Genomic DNA, 23,903 nt, shown 5'->3' with positions numbered 1-23,903 from the left:
TTCACCTCCTTGGCTAAATTTATTCCTAGGCATTTTATTTTGTTTCATGTAATTATAAAGGGGGCTATTTTCTTAATTTCTCTGATGGGTTGTTGTTAGTGTATAGAAACACAACTGAGTTTTGTATATTGATTTTGTATTCTGCAACTTTACTGAATTCATTTATTAGTGGTAATTTTTTTGGGGTGGAGTCTTTAGGATTTTCTATATATAGTACGATATCATCTGCGAATAGTGACAGTTTCACTTCTTCCTTTCTAATTTGGATGTCTTTTCTTTATCTTTTCTGATTCTATAGCTAGGACCTCCAATACTATGTTGAGTAAGTGTGGCAAGAGTGGGCATCCTTGTCTTATTCCTGATCTTAGAGGAAAAGATTTCAGCTTTTCACCATTGAGTATGATGTTAGCTGTGGGTTTGTCATATGTGGCCTTTATTATGTTGAGGTATATTCCCTCTATACCCACTTTGTTGAGGATTTTTATCATAAATGGATGCTGAATTTTGTCAAATACTTTTTTCTGCATCTATTGAGATGATCATATGATTTTTATATTTTGTTTTGTTAATATGGTGTATCACATTGATTGATTTGTGGATATTGAAACATCCTTGCATCACAGGGATAAATCCTACTTTATCATGGTGTATAATCCTTTTGTTGTGTTGTTGAATTCAGTTTGCTAACATTTTGTTGAGGATTTTTGCATCTATGTTCATCAGGGATATTGGCATCTAATTTTCGCCTTTTGTAATGTCTTTGTCTAGTTTTGGTATCAGAGTAATGCTGGCCTCATAGAATGAGTTTGGGAGTGATCCTTCCTCTTTAATTCTTTGGAATAGTTTGAAAAAGATAGGTATTAACTCTTTTTTAAATATGAAGCCATTTGATCCAGGACTTTTGTTTGCTGTGAATTTTTCATTACTGATTCCATTTCATTAATAGTAACCAGTCTGTTCAGATTTTCTATTTCTTCCTGATTCAATTTTAAAGTGTATGTTTCTAGGAATTTATTTCTTCTAAGTTGTCTAATTTGTTGGCATATAATTATTCATAGTAATTTCTTATGATCCTTTTTATTTCTTTGGTATCAATTGTAACTTCTCTTTCATTTCTGATTTTATTCATTCTCTTATGCACATCACTAATTGCCAACAACAGCCAGTTATGGGCCCGACAGTCTAGCACCATCCATTTTCAAGACTAGTTGATTCAGCAGGTGAGTTGTAACACACTCTTTAGCAAATTCTGACATCCAAGGCCACTGTCTTGATAATCAGGTTTAATTTTTAAGTCTAGAATCACTGCAAATGGGCTGGTAGGAACATACGTAAACCAACATTTCTATTCCTAAAATGCTTGTTTTCTTTTTTTTTTATTTTTCAAATTCATTGAGATGTCTAACATACTTTTATAGGAACACAATAGAATATGAACTTTCTTATTGCAATAACATTGGATTATAACATTATATATCTTTCAGATATACATCATAATATATTCCGAATTCTGTGTAGATTACATCTTGCTCACCAGCCAAAGACTAATTATAATCCATCACCACACACGTGAGCCTAATCGCCCCATTCACCTCCCCCCCTCCCCCTTCCCCTCTGGTAACCACCCATCCAAACTCTGTTGCTATTTGTTTGTTTGTCATTATTTTTATCTTCTACTTATGAGTGAGATTATATGGCATTTTGACTTTCTCCCTCTGACTTATCCGTGTTGTCACAAATGGCCAGATTTCATCATTTCTTATGGCTGAGTAGTATTCCATTGTGTGTGTGTATATATATATATACATCTTCTTTATCCATTCTTTCCTTGATGGCACCTAGGTTGCTTCCATGTCTTGGCTATTGTGAATAAGGCTGTGATGAACATAGGGGTGCATGTATCTTTATGCATTTGCATTTTCAAGTTCTTTGGATAAATACACAGCAGTGGAATAGCTGGATCACATGATAGATCTATTCTTAATTTTCTGAGGAAACTCCATACTGTTTTCCATAGCAGCTGCACCAGTTTACACTCCCACCAGATGTGTATGAGGGTTCCCTTCTCTCCACATCCTCTCCAACACTTGTTGTTTCCTGTTTTGTTAATTATAGCCATTCTGACCAGAGTGAGGTCACATATCATTGTAGTTTTGATTTGCATAAAATGCTTTTTTTCTATAACATCACCTTTGTTACCCTTTACATAACACTGTCTTCTCTCAACTTCTCTCATCAGAGATGGCAGAATATCCTCTCTGCAGCATCCTTTGCAAACTAAGCCTTTCTTTCCTGAAATGATCACATCTTTTTTCCTGAGCTTCCCTCCATAAATGAATCTCTATGGTAAAAACTCATTGAGGAGTTTTCACCCAAGGAGATTTACTGCCTCTGTTTAAAATGACAACACACATTACTTTTATTTGCGTGGACAGACTAACTAATGATCAGTGAAGCATATTTTTATATGAACTCAAGATATAAAAATGAATTGCCCTTTTGTGTAATCTTTGGCTCATGACTCTGAAAAATTTTCTCACTGTATTTTGGTAAGATACGTTCAACCTGTGTTCTCCTTTCTTGCAGATTTTCATCTGCTGTTTTTGGGCTTCTTTTCTCATTGTGCAATGCCATCTTTTCTCTCCAATAGCTACTGGAAAATCTTATTATGAAAATAAAACTTTCCTTCTGGAAATTTCAGAGATTTGTCAAGATACCGATTTCCAAGTACAAATTTCTTCTCTTTATCAGTGAAGTGAAATAACGTTATGATTATTATACATTCTATTCTTTAATAATGACAGCATAAAAATTTTATTTGGGGGGCCAGCCCAGTGGCCTAGTGGTTAAGTTCAGCACACACTGCTTCGCTGGCCCAGTTTCACTCCCTAGGTGTGGACATACACCACTCATCAGGGGCCATGCTGTGGTGGCGACCTACATACAAAATACAGGAAGATTGACACAGATGTTAGCTCAGGGCGAATCTTCCTCAGACATGCAAAGAGGAAGATTGGCAATGGATGTTCAGGGAGAATCTTCCTCAGCAAAAAAACCCCAAACAAACGTAACTTTATTTTTATTTACTTTCTTCTTTTACATTTTTGCTATAAAATACCTTTACCACATATGTAAAAGAGTGTGCTAATTGTTTACGTTTCAGGGAGAAATAATAAAATGATCACCTTTATACTAGCCATCCACCTTAAGAAACAGAGTCTTGCTGATAACTATAGACTGCCCAAGGGAGGTTTTCTGTTATCAAGTTTTTTGAACAGGCTTTGAATACATTGAAAGACCCCTTTCATCCACTCTTCTCTCCACTCCTAATTAAAGATACTCAACCTTACCTTCCTGTTAACATACTTCTAGATTCCTAATCTGAACCACATGACCACTCACTTCAACAACTCCATCCCTGCTATCTAGACTTCCCTACCTCTTTGGCTTTCTGCTGCATTAATGTGCAAGTCTACTATCCCCAGTAGCTAATATTTGTTGTTTATCTATGAGATGCACAGTATTGTGCTCAGTCTCAGATACTGAATCTTCACAATGAACCTGATATTATTAGTTTTAATATTTTTGTGGTCTTTTTATAACACAAGAATATGGTGTTATTCTATAATAAGAAAAAGAAGAAAAGCTTTTTAAAATAAATGTTTATTGAATAAAGGCTTTACTGCAAAAGTCTATACACACTTGTAAATATATGTACATATACACTTATCTATCTAGAGTTCAAGGAAAAAATATGGAAGAAGAAAGACAAGTAGAAAGCTTTGCATTACTGGTGAATAAAGCCAATTTTAAATATGCTTAAATGTATCCAAGAAGAAAAAACAGCATGGGCTAATCCATTCTTTAAATGAAATCTTTAGGACACTTTCAAAAGGGGAAATTTCATCTTTACGTGTCCCCTTCTTTGCTGAAATTCTATTAAGGGGGATAAGTATTTGTGCCATCTATAACTTTCCCCTTTGCTATACAAATAGTTTTCTGGTAGAAGTTATATTAATAACACAAATACACAGCAGGTTATATTTTTTTATGAAAAAAAAGATAAAGACTCTATTTGGAGCTCTGTCAAACCCTGGCTGAGTGAATTTGAAAAAAGCATTAGCTTCATTTTTTTCAATTATGATATAATAGTCTTGCCACCTCAAAGAATTGCGTGAATTAATGTGATAAAATAATTTGCGATCTTTCAAAATAGGCACTCTAAAAATAAGTAAAGTTGTTTCACACTATTCTATTAACTTTAGGTCTTATTTTTAAAAGAAAATATAAGAAGGAAAAAATGGCAACTGTAGTTTATATCCTAACCACTTGCTCTTAAGAAAATCATTATTTTTGATGGATATCTCTACATCACATCTATTTCTGCCATTTCTCGAGAAACAGCATTTAAAAATTAAAAATATGTTTGCCCTTTGTCCTACTAATTCTACTCTTGAGAATTTTGCCTAAGAAATAGCCAAAAAGAAGTTTTATACACAAATATGTTTATTGTAGCCTTAGCAGCACAGGAAAAAAACAAACAAACTAATGATCCAATAATGGGGGAATGTTAACGTAAATTGTGATTTAACCACATGATGAAAACATCATATAAACATTAAAATATATACGTTTTAAACAAATTTTATAATCGCAAGGAAGAAAGCTTATCTTACAAAGTTAAGTGAAAAACAAGACAATGAACTTTCTAACAGGGGCTAGCCCAGTGGCACAGTGGTTAAGTTCGTGTCCTCTGCTTGGGGAGCCCAGAGTTCACCGGTTCACATGCCAGGTGCAGAACTATCCACTACTTATCAAACCACACTGAGGCAGGCCTCCCACACATAAAGTAGAGGAAGATGGGCACAGATGTTAGCTCCGGGCCAGTCTTCCCCAGCAAAAAGAGGAGGATTGGCAGTGGATTTTAGCTCAGGGCTAATCTTCCTCAAAAAAAGAAAAAGAAAGAAGTTGCTTACACACTGTGAGCTCAGCTATATCAAAAAAAGATTAAAATGAAAAAGGTTAACAATGTTTGTGTTAGGATGGTGGAGTCATAGATAATTATACTATCCTTTTTTAATTTTTCCAATTATCTATAGTGCTTTTTTATTATGTGTGTAATGAGAAAAATTGGAAGTCATATTTTAGAAGAAATATTTTCAGAATACATTTTAAATTCAATGGATTGAGTTCACCAAGAAACTGAAGTGAAGCAATGCATGAACATCTGGTTCTAACACATGGACACTACTGTCAGACTCACCAGCACCCTACACATTTTGTTCAACAAGGAGAGAGTTAACCAACTCATGGACATCGCTACTGTGAGGTCTCACACTTCAGCACCACAGAAAACTCTGCAAAACAGCAATTAGTCACTTAGTCCTCCCCAGCTCCATTGTTCATTGCTATCGCCAGACCAGATATCTGGTTCATCTGGAGCACAAGTTCTGTTTACCTAAATTGGCCTAATGGGCAATCCCTGCCAGGCTCCATGACAGAAAGCTAAACTATTTACCCTTCTAAAGCTCACAAATAGATGGTCTCAGTCCTGAGACCACTAATAACTTGTTTTGCGGGATAAAATTGTGTCAACCAACCACAGTGTCTGAGTAAGTTTCTGAGAACAATCTCTTCTCCTTTTTCACCCTTTTACTTCATTTAGTTTAGGACAGGCTCAGCATTGCCCATCACAAGAGTTACAACCTCCCAGAGAATTATTTGTGGTTTTAAGCAGACTTTGTTTGCCAGACTTGAGGTACGCAAAGGCTTGCACTCTGACCCCAGCAAACGAGAGATACTTGGAAACCTGACATGGCCTGTAGTTGTACCTCCCTTGCACATTTTGTGACAATCCTCAAGTCACACACATAAGAGTCCTCCTTCTCAGAGTGAAATGCTCTTACAGGAAAAAGCATAGGCTTTGGAATCAGAGAACTTTTGGTCCAAATCTTGGCACAGCCGAGTATTTGTCCTGCAACTTTGGGCCAATTACTTAATCCCTAGAGCCTTTGTGTCCTCCTTTGTGAGATGAGGGTAACAATTCTTAACCTGTTTGAGTTTGTAGGAAGATTCTTGAGATGATGTAGGTAAAAGGCTTAATATGGTATTTGATATTAATATTCACTAGGTTGTAGTTAAAATGAATGTACAAGGGTTAAAACAAAAGTTTCAACTGAGACATTTCCTAAAATGAGGAACTAGGACAAGGTGCAAAATTGTTCAAAGAATCTAAGAAGCAGAGAGAAGACCCTACAGTGAAGGGATGTGAACTCCTACAGGAGTTGGAGATCACAAGGAAGATATCCGTTGCATTGGTTTTTTTAGCACCTGGTTGATATTATCTTAACTATTTTTTTCTCAATTAGTATTATTGGAGTCTAATACACAGAAAAGGTACAAAACATAAATGTAAAGCACAATGAATTATCACTAAGGAAACATCCATATAACACCCAGCACCACAGGTCAAGAAATGGAACATTGCCAGCACTACAGAAACCCAGAGGGAGATTTTGAAAGAAAGTTCTGAAAAATAGCATTGCCTCTTTCAATGTAGTAAGTAGGGAAAATATCCTCATACCTCCGTGTCACTTACCTGCACACTAGGACACTGCATGACATGTGTATAGCAATAATGAGGAAGAAACCTGGGACCAGGTCTCCAGTTTACTGTTCAGACCACAGCCCATCCATCTGCTCTTTGCTTTGGTGCCCTGCCAGAATATTTCACTTTGCAGCCTCAATGAAGCACACAGTGGAAAAGTTCATCCAAGAAAGTGTCTTTCCTGGGCTCTGACATTGCTTGCACTTGTCACAGTGATTCTTAGAACACTGCATCATATCAAAAAAGTGGGGTTGTTAGCATAAATGAAAAGTCATTCAAAAATAATCAAAAAGGTAACTTTCTTCCTCTGTTTATAGCCTGTGATATAAAATTTAAAGCTCAGTGATTATAAAAGAAGGTAAAAATTTTAAACACCAGAAATACACTGTCAATTAACTCCCGCAAGTGGAAGTAGATTAGAATAGAATTCTTAAATATCAAAGCTGGTACCCGGCTAATATTTAATAGAGATTTACAGCTCTAGAACTTAAAAACTGAATAAATTAAAAAATCATTCTCTGGATTTTTATATATTGACCACTGAATTAAAATTAAATTTTCCCATAGCTGTAAGTCTTTAGCCAAATTCTAGTCTCAATCTAATATTTTGTGTACCTGTTTTCATTAAGAGGCCTAGGTCCAGAATCCAAAGGTGTGCAAGCTGTAAAGAGCCTTAAAATCCATTTTATCCTACGCCTTTATTTACGGCACAGGGAAAACAAAGATCCGGAGGGATAAAGTGGCTTATCTAGAATTGCCTAACTAATTACTTGTAAGGATGAATCCAGAACTCCAACTAATACCCTTTGCATTATACAAGAGATTTGCCAGCTCTGTTCTCCACAATTTGTATCTCCAGCGATGCCTCAAAGGCTGCCTCAGGTGTTAAGGAAGATTTTTAGCAGTTCACTGCAGAATACCAGACCCCATTTTCCTTTTCTTCTTTCAAACCAAGCAACTCCACTTTAATTTGTTTTACATATTGGCTTCCACATGAGATTTCATTTGAGGAACACATTTGGCTAAAACAATTAGAAAGCCATTGCTTTCTATGAGTATTAGTCAACTTTTTGTTTCCCAAAAATGCATCATGAATCAAAAGTATAAACCCAAGCATAATTTACCATTTTTTGAGTCTACAAGATAAATTTGAATTGCTACTAGCCCTTAACAAAACAACAAACGGGGGCTGGCCTGGTGGTTTAGTGGTTAAGTTTGCACACTCTGCTTTGGCAGCCAGGGGTTCATGGGTTCAGATCCAAGGTGTGGACCTCATCAAGCCACACTGTGGCAGCATTCCACATACAAAATAGAGGAAGATTGGCACAGGTGTTAGCTCAGCGACAATCTCAGAGTGACATCAGCATCGTGGTGGAGTGAGCCCTTCCCTTAGACCCTCCCCACTAAGATACAACAGAAAGGACATTCATAAACCAACAGAAGACATTCATATAACACAATAGACATCTGAGAGACCCACACAACCAAACGTCTGACGGTGGAGGTGCTGGATGGACCCCCCAGGAGGAAGTAGAAGGAGGCAAGGGGATCTCCTCTCCCTCCTTGGCAGCAACATAGGGCGCAGGGCTGCACATGGCTCTGAAAGGAGAGGGGGGAGAGGCAGCTCTCTGCAGGAACACGTTTATTCTCTGAATTGCCTCCTGGCCACTGGAAAGCTCCACAAAGAGAAGGCTAAGCAATTGCAGGTGTGTCTTCATCAACCCAGCACCCCAGAAGGGTAGATAGCAATGGCAGAGCAAGAATGCCCCCAGGGTCATCCACGCAAAAGAAAGTGCCTCTCTCCCCACCCAGCATACCAGCTCAGCCAGAGCAAGGGACGCCCACCAGAGTGCATGCACATGCATTTGTAAAGTAGTAGCAGTGAGTTGGAAATTGCAGATGGGCCCTGTCAGCATAGATTCCAAAGGACAGGCACAGATGTCAGGGATTGCTGTTGGCTCAGAATACACAGCTCCTGACACACACACTCCCAGTGGTGGCAGGTGGAATCTGCAACCAGATACCATCACTATGCAAAAGCACAACACCACCCCATCAAATAGTATGAAGAAATACATTGATACTCAAGACCAGAAAGAAAGTAAAAAGCACCCAGAAATCAATCCTGGAATCACAGAAATTTACAATCTAAATGACAGAGAAATCAAAATAATTAGCATAAAAAAACTCAATGAATTACATGAAAATTCAGAAACATAGTACAGTAAAATCAGAAACAAAATTAATAACAGAGAGAATTCTTCACAAAGAAATTGAAACTATAAAGAACAATCAATTGGAAATGTTGGAGATGAAAAACACAATGAATGAGATAAAGAAAAATCTGCAGTCCTTGAATAACAGATCTGATATGATGAAGGATAGAATTAGAAGTTTGGAGGACAGAAACATAGAAATGCTTCAGATGGAGGAGGAGAGAACAAAGACTAAAAAGAAATGAAGAAATTCTCCAAGAAATATCTGAGACAATTAGGAAATGCAACATAAGGATTATAGGTATTCAAGAAAGAGAAGAATGGGAGAAAGGAGCAGAGAGCTTGTTCAAAGAAATAATAGCTGAGAACTTCCCAAACTTGGGGAAGGAGCTGGAATTACAAGTAAAAAAAGCTAATAGAACTCTTAATTACATAAATGTAAAAAAGATCTTCTCCAAGCCACATGTTAGTAAAACTGGACATAGTCAATGACAAAGATAAAATATTAAGGGCAGCAAAACAGAACACAATAACTTACAAAGGAATCTCCATCAGGTTTTCAGCAGATGTCTCAGCAGAAACATTACAGGCTAGGAGAGAGTGGAAAGATATATTCAAAATTCTGAAAGACAAAATCTTTCAGCCAAGAATACTCTATGCAGTGAAAATATCCTCCAGATGTGATGGAGAAATATTTTCCCAGATAAACAAAAGCTGAGGGAATTTATCAACACAAGACACCCCACCACACAAGAAATGGTCAAAAAGCCCCTTATTCCTCCAAAAAGAAATAAGGGGTTTACAAAGTCTTGAGCAAGGAGATAAACATGCAGACAAAATCAGACACTTGCAGCTCTCTATAAGAACAAGTTAGCAAACAATTATAATACTAAAGATAAAGGGGAGGAAAACATCAAAAATAACTATATTCTCATTATTTTAACCACAAACTCACAATACAAAATGGAATAAGTTGTGACAACAATAACTTAGGAGGGAAAGGGGAAAGGGATGGAACCTGATTAGACTAGGGAAATAAGAGGCTATCAGAAAATGAACTATCTCATCTACAAGATTTTTTTATACAAACTTCATGGTAACCAAAAAACAAATAATCAGAACAGAGACACAATTGATAAATAAAGAGAAAACTGAGAAAACCAACGTAGAGAACTACCAAACTGAATTGGCAGTCCAAAATAGACAGGATAAGAAATAAAGCAAATGCAGAACCACCAGAAAACAAGTGATAAAATGGCAGCATTAAGCCCTCATATATCAGCAATCATTCCAAATGTAAATGGATTGAATTCTCCAATCAAAAGACGTAGAGTGGTTGGATGCATTAAAAAACAAGACCCAACAATATGCTGCCTCCAGGAAACACAATTCAGCTCTAAAAACAAACACAGGCTTAGAGTCAAGGGATGGAAGATGATACCCCAAGCTAATGGCAAACAAAAGAAAGCAGGTGTTCCCATAATTATATCAGACAAAATAGACTTAAAGACAAAAAAAGGCAATGAGAGAAAAAGAAGGGCAGTATATAATGGTAAAAGGGACACTCCACAAAGAGTGTATTTTACTACCAAAAAGTTATTGAATGATTCTGATAATTTCAAAACAAGGAGTTTAACAAGAAATATCACTATTATTCCAATCCAGTCTTATGACTCCATAAAACCTGAAACTGAGCAAGAGTCTTTTTTTTATTTAGGTGCAACTGACATAACATTCTATTTGTTTTATTTGTACAACATAATGATTCAATATCTGCATATATTGCAAAATGATCACCACAATAAGTCTAGTTAACATCTGTCACCAAACATAGTTATAGAAAGGGTTTTTTTTCTTTTGATGAGAACTTTTAAGATCTACTCTCTTAGCAACTTTCAAGTATACAATACAGTATTATTAACTAGAGTCACCATGCTGTACATTACATGCCCAGGACTTATTTATTTTATAACTGGAAGTTTGCACCCTTTGATTATCTTCACCTATTTTGCCGATTCCCCCCCCCCCCACCGCCCCCTACTCCCAGCTTCTCATCACCACCAATCTGTTTTCTGTATCTACGAGCTTGGATTTTTGTTTCAGGTGTTTTTTTTTAATTCCACATTTAAGTGAGATCATACGGTGTTTGTCTTCCACTGTCTGACTTATTTCACTTAGGATAATACCCTCAAGGTTCATATCCATATTGTCACAAGCGGCAAGGTTTCATTCTTTTTTTATGGCTGAATAGTATTCCATTCTCTATCTATTCACCCATCAAGGATACTTAGGCTGTTTCCATACCTTTGCTATTGTAAATAATGCTGTAATGAACATGGGTGTGCATATATCTTTTCAAATTAGTATTTTCAGTTTCTTTGGATAAATACTCAGAAGTGGAATTGCTGGATCATATGGTAGTTCTATTTCTAATTTTTGGGGGAACATCCATATTGTTGTCTGTAGTGGCTGCTCCAATTTACATTCCCATCAACAGTGCACAATGGTTTTCTCCCGTTTCTCCATATCCTCACCAACACTTACTTCTTGTCTTTTTGAGAAGAGCCATTCTAACAGATGTGAGGTAATTTCTCATTGTGGTTTTGATTTGCATTTCCCTGATGATCAGTGATGTTGAGCATCTTTTCATGTACCTGTTGGCCATCTGTCTGTCATCTTTGAAAAAACTACCTATTCAGATCCTCTGCCCCTTTTTAAAATCAAATTGCTTTTTTGACTATTGTGTTGTATGAGTTCTTTATATATTTTGTATATTAACCCCCTATCAGATACACAATTTGCAAATATTTTCTCCCATTCAGTAGGTTGTCTTTTCATTTTGTTGATTGTTTTGCTTGCTGTGCAGAAGCTTTTTACTTTGACGTAGTCTCACTTGTTTATTTTTGCTTTTGTTGCCTTTACTTTTGGAGTCAAATCCAAAAAATCATTGCCAAGACTGATGTCAAGTAGCTTACTGCCTATGTATTCTTCTAGGAGTTTTATGGTTTTAGGCCTTATATTCAAGTTTTTAAACCATTTTAGTTGATATTTGTGTATGATATAAAATAATGGTCTAGTTTCACTCTTTCACACATGGCTGTCTAGTTTTCTCAACACCATTTATTGAAGAGACTATCCTTTCTCCATTGTATATTCTTGGCTCCTTTGTCATAAATTAATTGACCATATATGTGTGGGTTTATTGCTGGGCTATCTATTCTGTTTCGTTGATCCATGTGTCCGTTTTTTATGTCAATACAATACAATACAATATGTTTTGACTACTATAGCTTTGTAATATAGTTTGAAATAAGGAAGTGTGATGCCTCCAGCTTTGCTCTTCTTTCTCAAGATTGCTTTGGCTGTTCGGGGTTTTTTTGTGATTCCATACAAATTTTAGACTTGTTTGTTCTATTTCTGTGAATGCTTTGAATCAAACATTCAGTTACTCCTCATTTTGCAAGTAAACAGAACCAAAATTTAGACAAACTGATGAAGAAATAAGCTGAGATTTAGCTATCATGTCACACTGTGCTGGCAGCCAATATGGTTGATCTTTGTCAAGTACAGAAAACAGAGAAGAGTTATGGGATAAGAAGCTGTATAAGAAATCTCAACAACTCCAAGTTCCTCTGGGGACTAGTATTATCTGTATGTCTGTTATTCAAATTTCACTGATTCCCAGAACACCATATTCAAAATACAAACACAAACATATTTTATTATCAAATATAATTTTAAATTATCTGCCATTTTGATTATCTAATTCAAGCCCAACCCCTTCTTCATTTTAGCATGTTTATTTCAAAGTTGTCTGTAAATCTAAATTATATCTATAAGGATTCTCACATTTTCTAAGATGAGTAGTTAATAGATGTATGTATTTGGACCAATGCCGAAGGCTAATTTTACTCAGTTTTTGTTTAGTTCCAGTCCTGTCTGGTCCTCTGGAATTAATCCTCTAGAAAGAAGGGAAAAGCCTCTGGTCAGTACCAGGGTAATGTTTAGGGGCAGCAAACATCAGTCTGACTTTGTTGGTATCTCTTTTGAAGGAAGAAGGAGCATCTATACAGAGACATCTAGTGGTAGACAGGAATCAATGCAGTCATTGGCTCCGGGACAACATTAGAGCATTACTTTTGCTCCATCTTCATATATCAAGGGGAAAAAAACACCTGAACTCTAGATAATGACACTTACAGTATTTATAACATCATTTGATCAACAAAAAAATTACTTTAAAAAGCAAAGAATTTGAAGTGAATCTTCTTTTTTCACGATAATAAAACTTAGCTTATAGTCAAGATGGATTTGTTCCCACCAGGTTTCTCTATTTTTTCAAGCCATAGTACTGTTAAGAAGTAAAAGAACAGTTTTACTAAAATCAATCTTTCCAGAAACATCAAAATCCAGAATCAACCAATTCCCCTTTATGTTGTAGAACATTAGTTTAATAGCATTACTTTATAAAGCAATATGACTATAATAAAAAAACTAATAGAAAACTAATGATCTATATCATGGTTGAAATCAGTAAAATGAAATAACAGTGAATCTTAATTAAACCATTCAGTATCCTTAAGATATTATCTTATGTGCCTCTTTTACAGAAATATTTTTGCTTCTTTCTTTAAAACGAGATTAAAAATTAAACAAAAACTTAACTTCAGTGCAAAATACAATTTTTCCCATTAGCTTTCTTTCCTGTTGGAACAGGAAAAGCACCTGCTTTTAAGGTTTTCCTGGAGAACTGTGGCACAAAAGACAGGAAAAGGGTGAGCATTTAGATCTGAGTCTCAAAAGGAGTGTATTATTAGGGACAACAGGTACAATGTTTTGACTTCAGATTAATTAACAACCTTAATCATTTCAACTGACTGACCTTTAATCTTGCTCAAGACTAAACTCCAGAATGGATATTTCATTGGCAAGGTGTTTTGTTTTTACCTTGCCTTCAAAACATGAATTATCCTCTACCATCAGTGGAATCAGACTACAGTATCTCCAGCTTTTCTAGTCCCAATGCCAGTCCTTTTTTTCTCATAATTACCATATTTTTCCATTTTTACTAATATAAAGATGGGCTTCCATATTTTGTGGTCACTTCGCACTCACACTGGTTTATGAAAACACTAACATTGTATTTGGACTTGTTACCCAGTCATCAGGCATGTTGGTATTTTACTTCTCTGGGTATCCTATTTCTGAAGACCCAAATATTTACTGTCCTCCACCTCAACTGCTCAACCTTTACCAGTTGTAAGATGATTTGGTATTGATTTTTATGAGGGAGGCTGAAATTGCTAAACATCTCATTTCACCTACTTCCAGATCATAAGTTGACCCTATTTTTTACAACTATTTCATATATCATATAAATATATGATAAATACATATATATAATAAGCAAACAAATTAGTACAAATTTTAAGAGCATCAAGAAACTTATTTTAGCCAAAAAGGCAGCAAAAGCACAAGCAGTGATTCCTTGAATCCAGATGGAAAGATGGGTAAAGAATGTTACTTTCTTACGAATTTTAACAAATAAAGTAAGATAGTTCTGAAAACTTATCATACATTCATTTAATATTTAGTATACATTTCTCAATCTTTTCCCCTAGGTGTTGCCCCAAAATGTCCCATCTACCCACTGCTTTTCTCAGACAATGAGTACAATACTCATCATGGATGGGATTTTTTTAATTAGCCATCGAATGTCAGATTAGACTTGGGGTACAGTTAGACTGATAATGTCATCATATGTAAACTCCCCCAATGGGACAGATTAGGATATGGTTAGGGAAGACGGGAATTAGAGGAATTAGGTGAATATATGGTTTTTGATAGACACATTGATGCACACAGAGAGATATATATATATACATACACACAGAAATATAGATATAAATATGTGTATTATATATAGTTTTATTGCCTAGATCTGCCCATTGAGAGTGCCTGGAAGCAATGACACCTCAATAACAATGAACACACCAAGTATCCAGATCTTGGTTTCTAATTACCATTCCCCACTAACAGAAATTAAGCCTCCTTGGTGAAATGGCTGACTATACACAGAATTGAAGCAGGGAAAGTACCAGATGAGCCTGGAACATCTTGTTATACCTGAGAGCAAAGATGTGCACAAATAATGATGGAGATAAATTAAAAGGACAGAGAAACCAGCTTGAACAAACTTCTACTCATACTTCTACTGCTTAAATTGGAAGCAATTTGAGGATAATATCAAATCATAACAGGAATGAAGTATAACCCATTGAATAAAATAGGAAACAATCATATTTAAATAAATTGATAGTTTGATGAGAAGAGAGATTTTATATAGTCTTAAAGTACCTCTCCACAAAATACCTACTTAAAACAAAGAGAAAACAGAGTAACTTTACCGTGGAAAAGTCTGGCAGACACTGCCTTAAGAAAAAAGTCAAACACTATCAGCAATGGGACAAATCAAAATTATATGCTATACAATAAGATGCAATAAGAACTTAGCATCACTTCTGGCATGTTCCTGTTAAAGACTCACAATTGAGTCTAATCTTGAGGAAATATCAGACAATCCAAATTAAAAGATATTCTTCAAAATAATTGGCCTTTTATTTTCAAAAGTGTTCAGATTGTAAGAGTCAAGAAGACTAAAGAACTGTTTCAAAGTGAAGGAAGCTAAAAGGAGATGACAACTGAATGCAACGAGTGATTTTACTGGATCCTTTTGCTATAAGTGGCATTATTGGAACAACTGATGAAACTTAAATGGATTCTAAGGAATATACCATCATAATGTATCCATGTAAATTTCCTGATTTGGTGGTTGAATTTGATTACGTAGGAGAATATCCTTATTAGGAAGAAATACACATGAAGGTATTCAGGAGTGAGCAACATAGTACCAAATGATTCAGGAAAAAAATAGTTCTGGTACTATACTTCCAACTTTTCTAAAACTTTATGCTTATTGCAAAGTTTTGAAAACTATATCTATGAAAACCCACCCAAGCATTTGAGTAAAACTGTTTTCAAAATATTCATATAAAATAAATTCAAAACCAATTTTCCACATCTGCTCCATTAATTTACTATTTGATTGGAAAACTAATCACTCATAACTACTTAAAAAGTGATACAATCTTTTTTTTTCTATTTGACATGATTCACTCAGCAAATAGTCAATGAGTTCATATTAGGGGAGGTAATAAGGTCACAGCAGAAGATAAAGTAGACTGTGTCTTAGTCTTATTGAGTTTACATTCTGTAGAGGAGATGAACAATAAATAAGAAAAGAAATCATTTCAGACAGTGATTGTGATATGAAGAAAACAATACAAGGTAACGTGAAAGAAAGTGGATAGAGTGGGAGAGGGTGACTTTAAAGAAAGTGGTCAGAGAGGGTCTTCCTGAAAAGGATGAAGACAGTGCAGGCAAGGGAGACACCTCGTACAAAAGCCCTAGGCAAGAAATGCAGGAAGAAAAGAGCAACCAGTGTGTCTGAAAAGCAACAAGCAAGGGGAGATGATAAGAAACAAAGCCCTAATACCAGCTCAACACAGTTAGCGTAAGAGAAGCGATCTTATAGAAGAAAGCCATGTTGGAACTATGAATAACCCTGAATCACTGACCCCTTGGAATCTTTGCTTTAGTTTGCCTAGATTAGTAAGGGTCTGTCTCAGGGGATTTGCAGGCTCTATAGATTTGATGGCCCCTCCCAGATGCAATAAGATGATAACTTTGTTCTTTTGAGGTCTCTAGGAATGTGATAGCCTCTGGACAGAGATTCTATGCTGATATCCATGACAACTGAAAGATCTGATGTGGCAACTCCCAGTCTGCAACACCAGGGGGTTCAACATTTCCTAACCCCCTCCCCTATAACCCACTGGCCTATATAACTGCTTCAAGATTCTATGCCCCACTTAAGATGGTTCTTTCGGAAATTAGTCAGTCATCTTCCCCCTTGCTGGCAAGTTGTAATAAAAAGTCCTTTCTCTCCTACCACCTTGCCTCTTGACTATTGGCATGTCTTGTGGGGAGCAGACAACTCTCCTCTCAGGTGGTAACAGTCCAAGATAAGACGCAGCACTAAAGTTGTGTTGGGCTTTGTGGGCCACATTGAGAAGCTAGACCTTTATTCTAAGGGCAGTGGATAACCATGAAAAGGTTTGACCTTTAATAACCCCTCTTACCTTTAAAAGATTACATTACCCACACTGTAGGACAAATGGACTGGTTGCAGCAATGCAAGAAAATTAGCAAAATGATAAGTTAGGAAGTTATTGTAGTACCAATGGGAATTGATTTGGTAAAAACCAGGTTAACAATTAGAACACACAGAAGTAGACAGACTGGGGAAGTATTTTGGACTTGACAATATTTACAATACACTTTCATAAGATACTATGTATTTTTGGTTCAGCAACTTCTATGTATTTGAAGTAACTTCTGTCTATTTTACTACTTAACTCCTTAATCTTGGCAGGAATAAAGTAATTAGGAGCCTGTGAACCTAGTTAGACCAAAGACAAAACAAATCTAGGGCAAAGTAAAAGTCCAAAAAGAAAGGACTCCTTTTGATATGTGGTTCTTTCAGTAAAAATGGCGGCTTTACTCTAATGTGAGAAGTGCAAAGTAGCATTAGTTTTTGTTCAAAAGAAGTGTTGGTTGACACAAAATGAGCATAAATTTGTCATTTGAAGCAAGAAGGGAGAATATATTCACAACTGAAAAAACAGGAAATGAGATATTAGGAACTACCATAATCTTGAACATCTATGGGGTGAATTGGGTAGAGAAACAGACAGCTTGAAGAAATCAGAATGTCAGCCCTGGACTTAGGAAATTTTACCAGAGGATACAATTCCACAACTAGCTAAGAAAGGGTGTGTTGAACTATCAGATTTGACTAAAACCTGAAGAAATACATACCTGGAGCCCAGTCCAACCCACAAACAAACTTTGCAATGTCAGTGGTCTGCCCAGATTAATTTTCCTTTCTGAGAGCAGTGTTCTTTGGAAGTAAAAGGATTTAGAATATACCACTGCGAAGGTTTTTTGTTGTTTTTTATTTTTTCTGAACTTCCCTTATCAGTCTAACAGCAGAGCCTCCTAAAAGAATTCATCTGTCATACATGAATCCCCTCCCTAGGAGTTATGTAACCAGGAAAAATTGACTCCTCTCACAGGAGACAAGAAGTTGGCACCAGGATAAGAAATTGCCTAAACAAATATTGTCACAAACCTATCACATCTCCCATCCATTCTCCTAAGGGCCCATTTATCTTTCCTAAAAGTCATATGTTTTCCCATAACTGCCCTTCACCCTCTCCCCTTCCCCTATTAAAATGGCTTTTATGCCCCAAATTCTAACTGCCTCGAGTCACATTTTTCTGTGAACATTCCTGTATGTACTTGAATAAAAATCTGTTTTTTCTCTTGCTAATCTGTCTTTTGTCAGTTTAATTCACATACCCCCAAACATTAAACCTAAGAGGGTAGAGAAAAAGTTTTTCCTCCTAAAAGAAGGAACAAAAGAATTTCCTATATAAAAAGAACAAGAGAAAGAATAAAACCTATTCCTCACTCAGTTGTTGTTTGCACAAGATCAATTTATAGATATTTTATACTCCAACTAAATCTTACAAAGAATTTTAAGCAACACTCAACAAAAACACATATAGTAAAATAATAAACTCTCATAGTAATAAATCATTCCTGGGAAAATTTAAGGCATGCGTCGGAAGGGAGTAAAACAAGTATTCAGATCCTAAGTGTCTATATAATTCATTTTCTCTCTAAGGTAGTCAAAGGGAAAAGGGAATTATAGTTGACTTTTTGTTGTTAAAAGGGAGGAATAATGATGCAATGATTCCTCAGAGAAAGCACAATTTTTCTTAGCACTTAGAGTTAAATGGGATTTCCCTCATGGGACACGGAGCCATGTTGTAGGCAGCATCCTTGACAACATTCCCACTGCAAATGTAGTATCAGATTTCATAAGTATGTTTCTTGTAGCATTCCTCCATGAAATGTAGGAATAACAGCTCAAGGGAGCAATGCTTAACAAAGGGCCAGGGTGGGGCTAACCAGCATCCCTGTTTGCCAAGTATTCTTCTCTATCTTGCTGGTGTGACTCAGCTTGTTAAAGCTTTACCACCCCTGGTTACGTGATCAACAGAGTTCCACAGAAGCTAGAGCAGGAGTTCCTCAGCTCCTCAGAACATAGCAGGTCTTATATTTGGTACATCTTCAAAAGGATATATAAATGACAAGCCCTTAAAGAGGCAGAAGACATGAAAGCACACGGTCTTGCCTGACTGGTATCTACAATGAGTAAAGTACAATTAACATGAGAGGAAGAGAAATTTAACTGAAAGTGTTCTAGGCTAAGACAGTGACTCTAGCTCTGGCTCTCTAAAAGCATGAGCTTTGAAAAGCTCATTTATCTTCCGTGCCTCCATCCCTAAAGTATCTAAAATATGCTTTGGGAAAAGTTAGATTTATACAAAGAAATATCAAGAACCAGGGGAAGTGTATTCCTTTCAATCATTAGCCACCACTAATACACTATTTGTCTTCCAAGAAGGAGCAAAGCTACATTCCTAACAAGCAGAGTATACGAACAATTAGCAACCAATTGGAGCAGTTCATTTGAAAATTTGTCACTTCCTAGAGAGTCACAAGTATGAATTAGAAAAAAAAGAATGAGTTTGTCCTTGAGACTCAATGAGTTATTTTCTAGAAGGATGCAGGAAAGTCAAAAGTATGGGATATGGAACATTTGACAGATGCTTCTATTTTTGATTATATGCAAAGTGAAGTGTCTCAACAATCAAGAAGTGAAAGAAAAACATTTAACAGGTAATTTTGTCCATATGTTTAAAACCGAGCTGCGAAACTTATTTCTTTTTCTCTAGGTGCTTCCAGGAAACGATTTCTTCTGGTCCACCTTTTGGTAATGAGATAAGGAAAACTGTGTCACTGTCACTTGAAGACTAATTGACCAGTTAGTTGGTCAACCAGTTAGGAGTTCTAGGAAGAAAGAGGTTACTTAAAGGAAAATCAATTAAATGGGTTGCCTCCTTTTGAAGGAAGGTAATAAAGAATCCTGGTTCAAAATATAGATCTGGCGTCAAAATGCCTGGGTTTAAACATTTGCTTGCTAGATGACAAAGAGCAATTTACTCATCTCTCTAAACCTTTGTTTCCTTATCTGCAAAATGGGAATGGTAACTGTAAGTACCTCATCAGGTCATTTTGAAGATTAAAACCATAATTCATGTAAAGTATTTGAAATAGGCTCTGCTTTATAGTAAATGCTCATAAATATTCATTGCAATGATTATACCTTTAGCAGAGTGACTTGGGTTACTAAGCTAGGCACCTCTCCCAAAAGGTGGTTCCACCAAGTCACTACTGAGAAATGTGAAAGGGGAATCTTATGCTGACATAGTTTAAACTAGATCAGAAATTCAATCATTTTCTTTCCCAAAGACTATTATTTATTCTTAAGAAATTTTCTCCCAAAAATCTTTCCCCCTCAAAAAACTCATTTTGACATTTCAAGTGTAGCTTCAATTTATTTTAACTAGCTAAAGAACATTCCATCTTACATAAACATGTTTTAAAAATATAATTAAAAGAAACAATGAGATTCCATAAGGGGAAAGAAGACAATGAAAATGTGTTCATGATCTGAACTTCATAGATTATAGTTGGAATGTTTGTACAGCTGCACTATTTAATTGGTTTACTATCTTCCCAGAATTTTGAGCAATACAAGGGGAAGATTGCTAGACTGTTCTTTTCATCCTGTGGCAAGTCAGGGAAAAATGTCGCAGAAGTAGTCTGGTTTACAGATGGAAGCAACTGGTTTACCTTGAGTTTGGTGGACTGGAGGAAAGAGTAGAAAACTACAGAACACAGTTGACAGGAACTTCTGCACATTCTGTGCATATCAAGAATGTGGCCATTGGATCCAGAAAACAATGCAACAAAAGTGCAGAAGATCAGACAATAAAATGAATATAGGAGTAAAATAGGAGCGTGTCTCCTGCTCCCACAATCGAACCCAATTCCCATTTACAGGCAATCTTGAGCCATTTAACCTAGATTAAACCCTCCCCAGAAACCCTAGACTCCAATCTAAAACAAAACTTCCCTCTCTTGAACTCAACAATTTCCACGAACTTCATCCACCTTCCAGATATAAGAAGAGAAATCCTCAACTCCCCATGTATACTAGATTGGTGTGTGTGCCAAGTCACTGTTGCTTCCGGGGATAGTAGAGCATTGCTCTCTCCTGAATCCTTGTGTCTCTATATCCAGGTAAGGAAGAGATGGTGGAATTCCAAAACATAAAGACCATTCACAGTTAGAGGTATAGCAAAAAGGACCCTGAATTTTGAGTCTGAAGATCTGGGTTCCACTCCTAGCTAGGTTACCAACTAGATAATCTTGGGCAAATAGTAAATCCTCTCTAAGCCTGAATCTCCTCAGTTGTAAAGTAGGTACAATAACATCCTACTTAAGAGTTTCTTGAGAGGATAAAAAGAGATAACAAATGTCAAAATTCTAGGTAAACTCTAACATGCCGTCAGAGTTTGCTATGATTGTTTGATAAGGTTTCCAACAACTGTGTTTTATCTCCCTCAAAGAGATTGTGACTTTCTTGGGAACAGGTACTGTTTTCTCATTTCTTTTGTATTCACCCATTTCTTGAGAGATATCTTTGTAGAGTGAGCAGAAAAAACACTGAACTGTATAACTTGGGTTTTGGTTTCTTCCATGAGTCATTTAATCTCTCTGATCCCAGTGTCCTTGGCTCAGAAGTTTATTTTCTCACATAACAGGAAGTCCAAAGTTGATGCATTATTGTCCAAAGCATCAATTTCATCCTCAGGCTGGTCATGAGATGACAGCCAGCAGCAACTGGGGCCACAAAGTTCCTGGTATGCTTTGCCCTTAAGTGTGAAGATGCATCCTTGCCTTAAGTGAACCAATAACAGCCACCTGGGAAACGTCATAGCACAGTGATTGGCTGAAACTATGGTTCTCCATTACAACGGCACTTTAGAATCACCTAGGAAGTATTTTTTAAAACACCCTGTTCCCATACGCCAGAGACTATGATTCAGTATGTCTGTGGGGAGAAGGGGAAGCTGGGGCATCATTTTTTTTTTTTTAAGAACTCCAGATGATTCAAATATGCAGCCAGAGATGAAAAACAGCACTTCAGAGTAATTAGAATGCACCTATAAAGCTGGGGGTGGGGATGTTTAGAAGATAAGCAAGAAGTGGATAATGTAGTGGATACAGCTACAGAGTATACAGCCCTTTAAATGTTCAACGTGCACATTTGCGTGTTAAACATTCAACAGTAAAGAAAGCTACTTAATGTTTTTTCTGGCTGCTTAACAAAGAAGGATCATGGCAAACAAAACAAAAGGAAGAGCTAACAGCCGAGTGAAGCATAAAGAACAAAAGCCCCTTTTACTAGTCTCAGACCAACATTCTTATAGGAATTTCTGAGATAGATTAGATATAGATGAGCTATACCAGCATAAAACAGGAAGCTCAATAAGGTCAAAGTTAAGGAGCATAGACCCCAGAGGTCAAGATAAAGTTGTCATTCAGGAATCTGAACAGACAAAGTCAATATCAGGACCCAGGGGACCATGAGTTGACAGTGAACTGACACAGAAGCTATTTCTATTAGGAAAGTAACTGATTCCAGAGAATAAGTGACTCTGAACCCCTAGAAAAGAACCATCGTGGAAAAGAAATGAGCTGGAAATGGTACGAGAAATGACAGCAGTTGCAGATACCTCTTCAAGTTGAACTGGCTGTCTTCATTGTATAGAAGCAAAGAGAAGAAAAGGAATCTTCCCAAAATAACAAGGAGGCAGAGAGATGAACTACATGAGACCTCTGAAAGGGCAAACTCCTCAGTGTTGTGCCCGTAGGAGAATTTTTCTTGTCAAAGTGCAAGGCTTATGACCTGGTGAACCAAACATTTGAGATTTATCCAAAAGGGAATTAAAAGTACAGAAGACTAACAACTCAAAAAACACCCCATGAAACAAATACATGGTAAATGAAGGACGTGAAGAAAAGCAGTACAGATATTCCATTATGCGTCAAGAGCAAGATATAAGAGAAGCAATGATGTAAACGTTTTATCAAAATGGCATTACTGAGGTCATTAATGATGTCTGAATGTTGGTAACTCAAGGAGTCTTGGGTATGTAAGCAAAATCACACAGATCACAGTTCTGGCAAAGTTACAAATAGGAAGCACTTGTGCAAACATTATGTGACAATGTCCCTTTGGGAAAAGCATGAGTGTAGTCCAGAAAGAAGTGTATTTGTCCAGTCTAAAGAAGCAGTTAGCTAATTCCTGACCCCTTCTACAGGCACTCCTTGGAATACTTTGAGTCAAAACATCAACAGATCCTATCTGGCAGCCATTGATTGAACAACCTTCCAACACACACCACTTAAACACAAACGAGAGTCAGGAAGCCCTTCTGTCTTAATAGAACTTTTTATCTTTCATGTGAGTTCAGTCTCCTGTCTTAGAATTGCGTTCACCACAAGTCTTGGAAAGGTTGTTAGTAATGCCTCCTATCCTTCTCCTCAAAAGCTCACTATTCTGTAGTATTTTTCCTCTTTGCAGGGGGGTGGAGGTAGAGGGAGTTTGGAATGAGAAAATTTGATTAATAAAAATAACGTAGCTTTGAAAACAAGAAAGAGAACTGAAAACATTAAAATAAAACAATCTTACACTACAATTCATTCAACCAATATCTATAAGAACCTACGATAAGCCAGACATCATGATAAGGGTTAAGATCATGAAAATATTCTGTAGACCCACTGCAAAAGAGACTAATAGGAATATGCAAACCAAAGCTTGGGAAGGTGATGGTGGAAAGGTATTTAAGCTGAAATGACAGTTCGTGAAAATTCTGCCAGTGGTGTTTTGATGCATTGGAGAGATGAAGGACTGGAAAATGGTGATATATTATTTGTGCCTGTAAATTTAAGTTAGTACATGTAGCATTTGC

General features: G+C 36.5%; 1 long non-coding RNA gene across 1 annotated transcript in view; it reads right to left on the bottom strand.

The window, feature by feature from the left end:
• Positions 1 to 23,903, bottom strand: part of LOC139083525 (uncharacterized) — a 330,299-nt gene that overhangs the window by 299,885 nt on the left and 6,511 nt on the right. Inside the window, exon 2 of the long non-coding RNA XR_011540326.1 lies at positions 9,362 to 9,413. This is a non-coding gene — a long non-coding RNA (uncharacterized lncRNA). The remainder of the gene's footprint in view (positions 1 to 9,361; positions 9,414 to 23,903) is intronic.

The sequence above is a fragment of the Equus przewalskii genome, chromosome 5, assembly GCF_037783145.1.
Source record: "Equus przewalskii isolate Varuska chromosome 5, EquPr2, whole genome shotgun sequence".
Lineage (NCBI taxonomy): Eukaryota > Metazoa > Chordata > Mammalia > Perissodactyla > Equidae > Equus > Equus przewalskii.
Note: the sequence above shows the minus strand (reverse complement) of the source record. Positions and strands in the feature narration are given on the sequence as shown.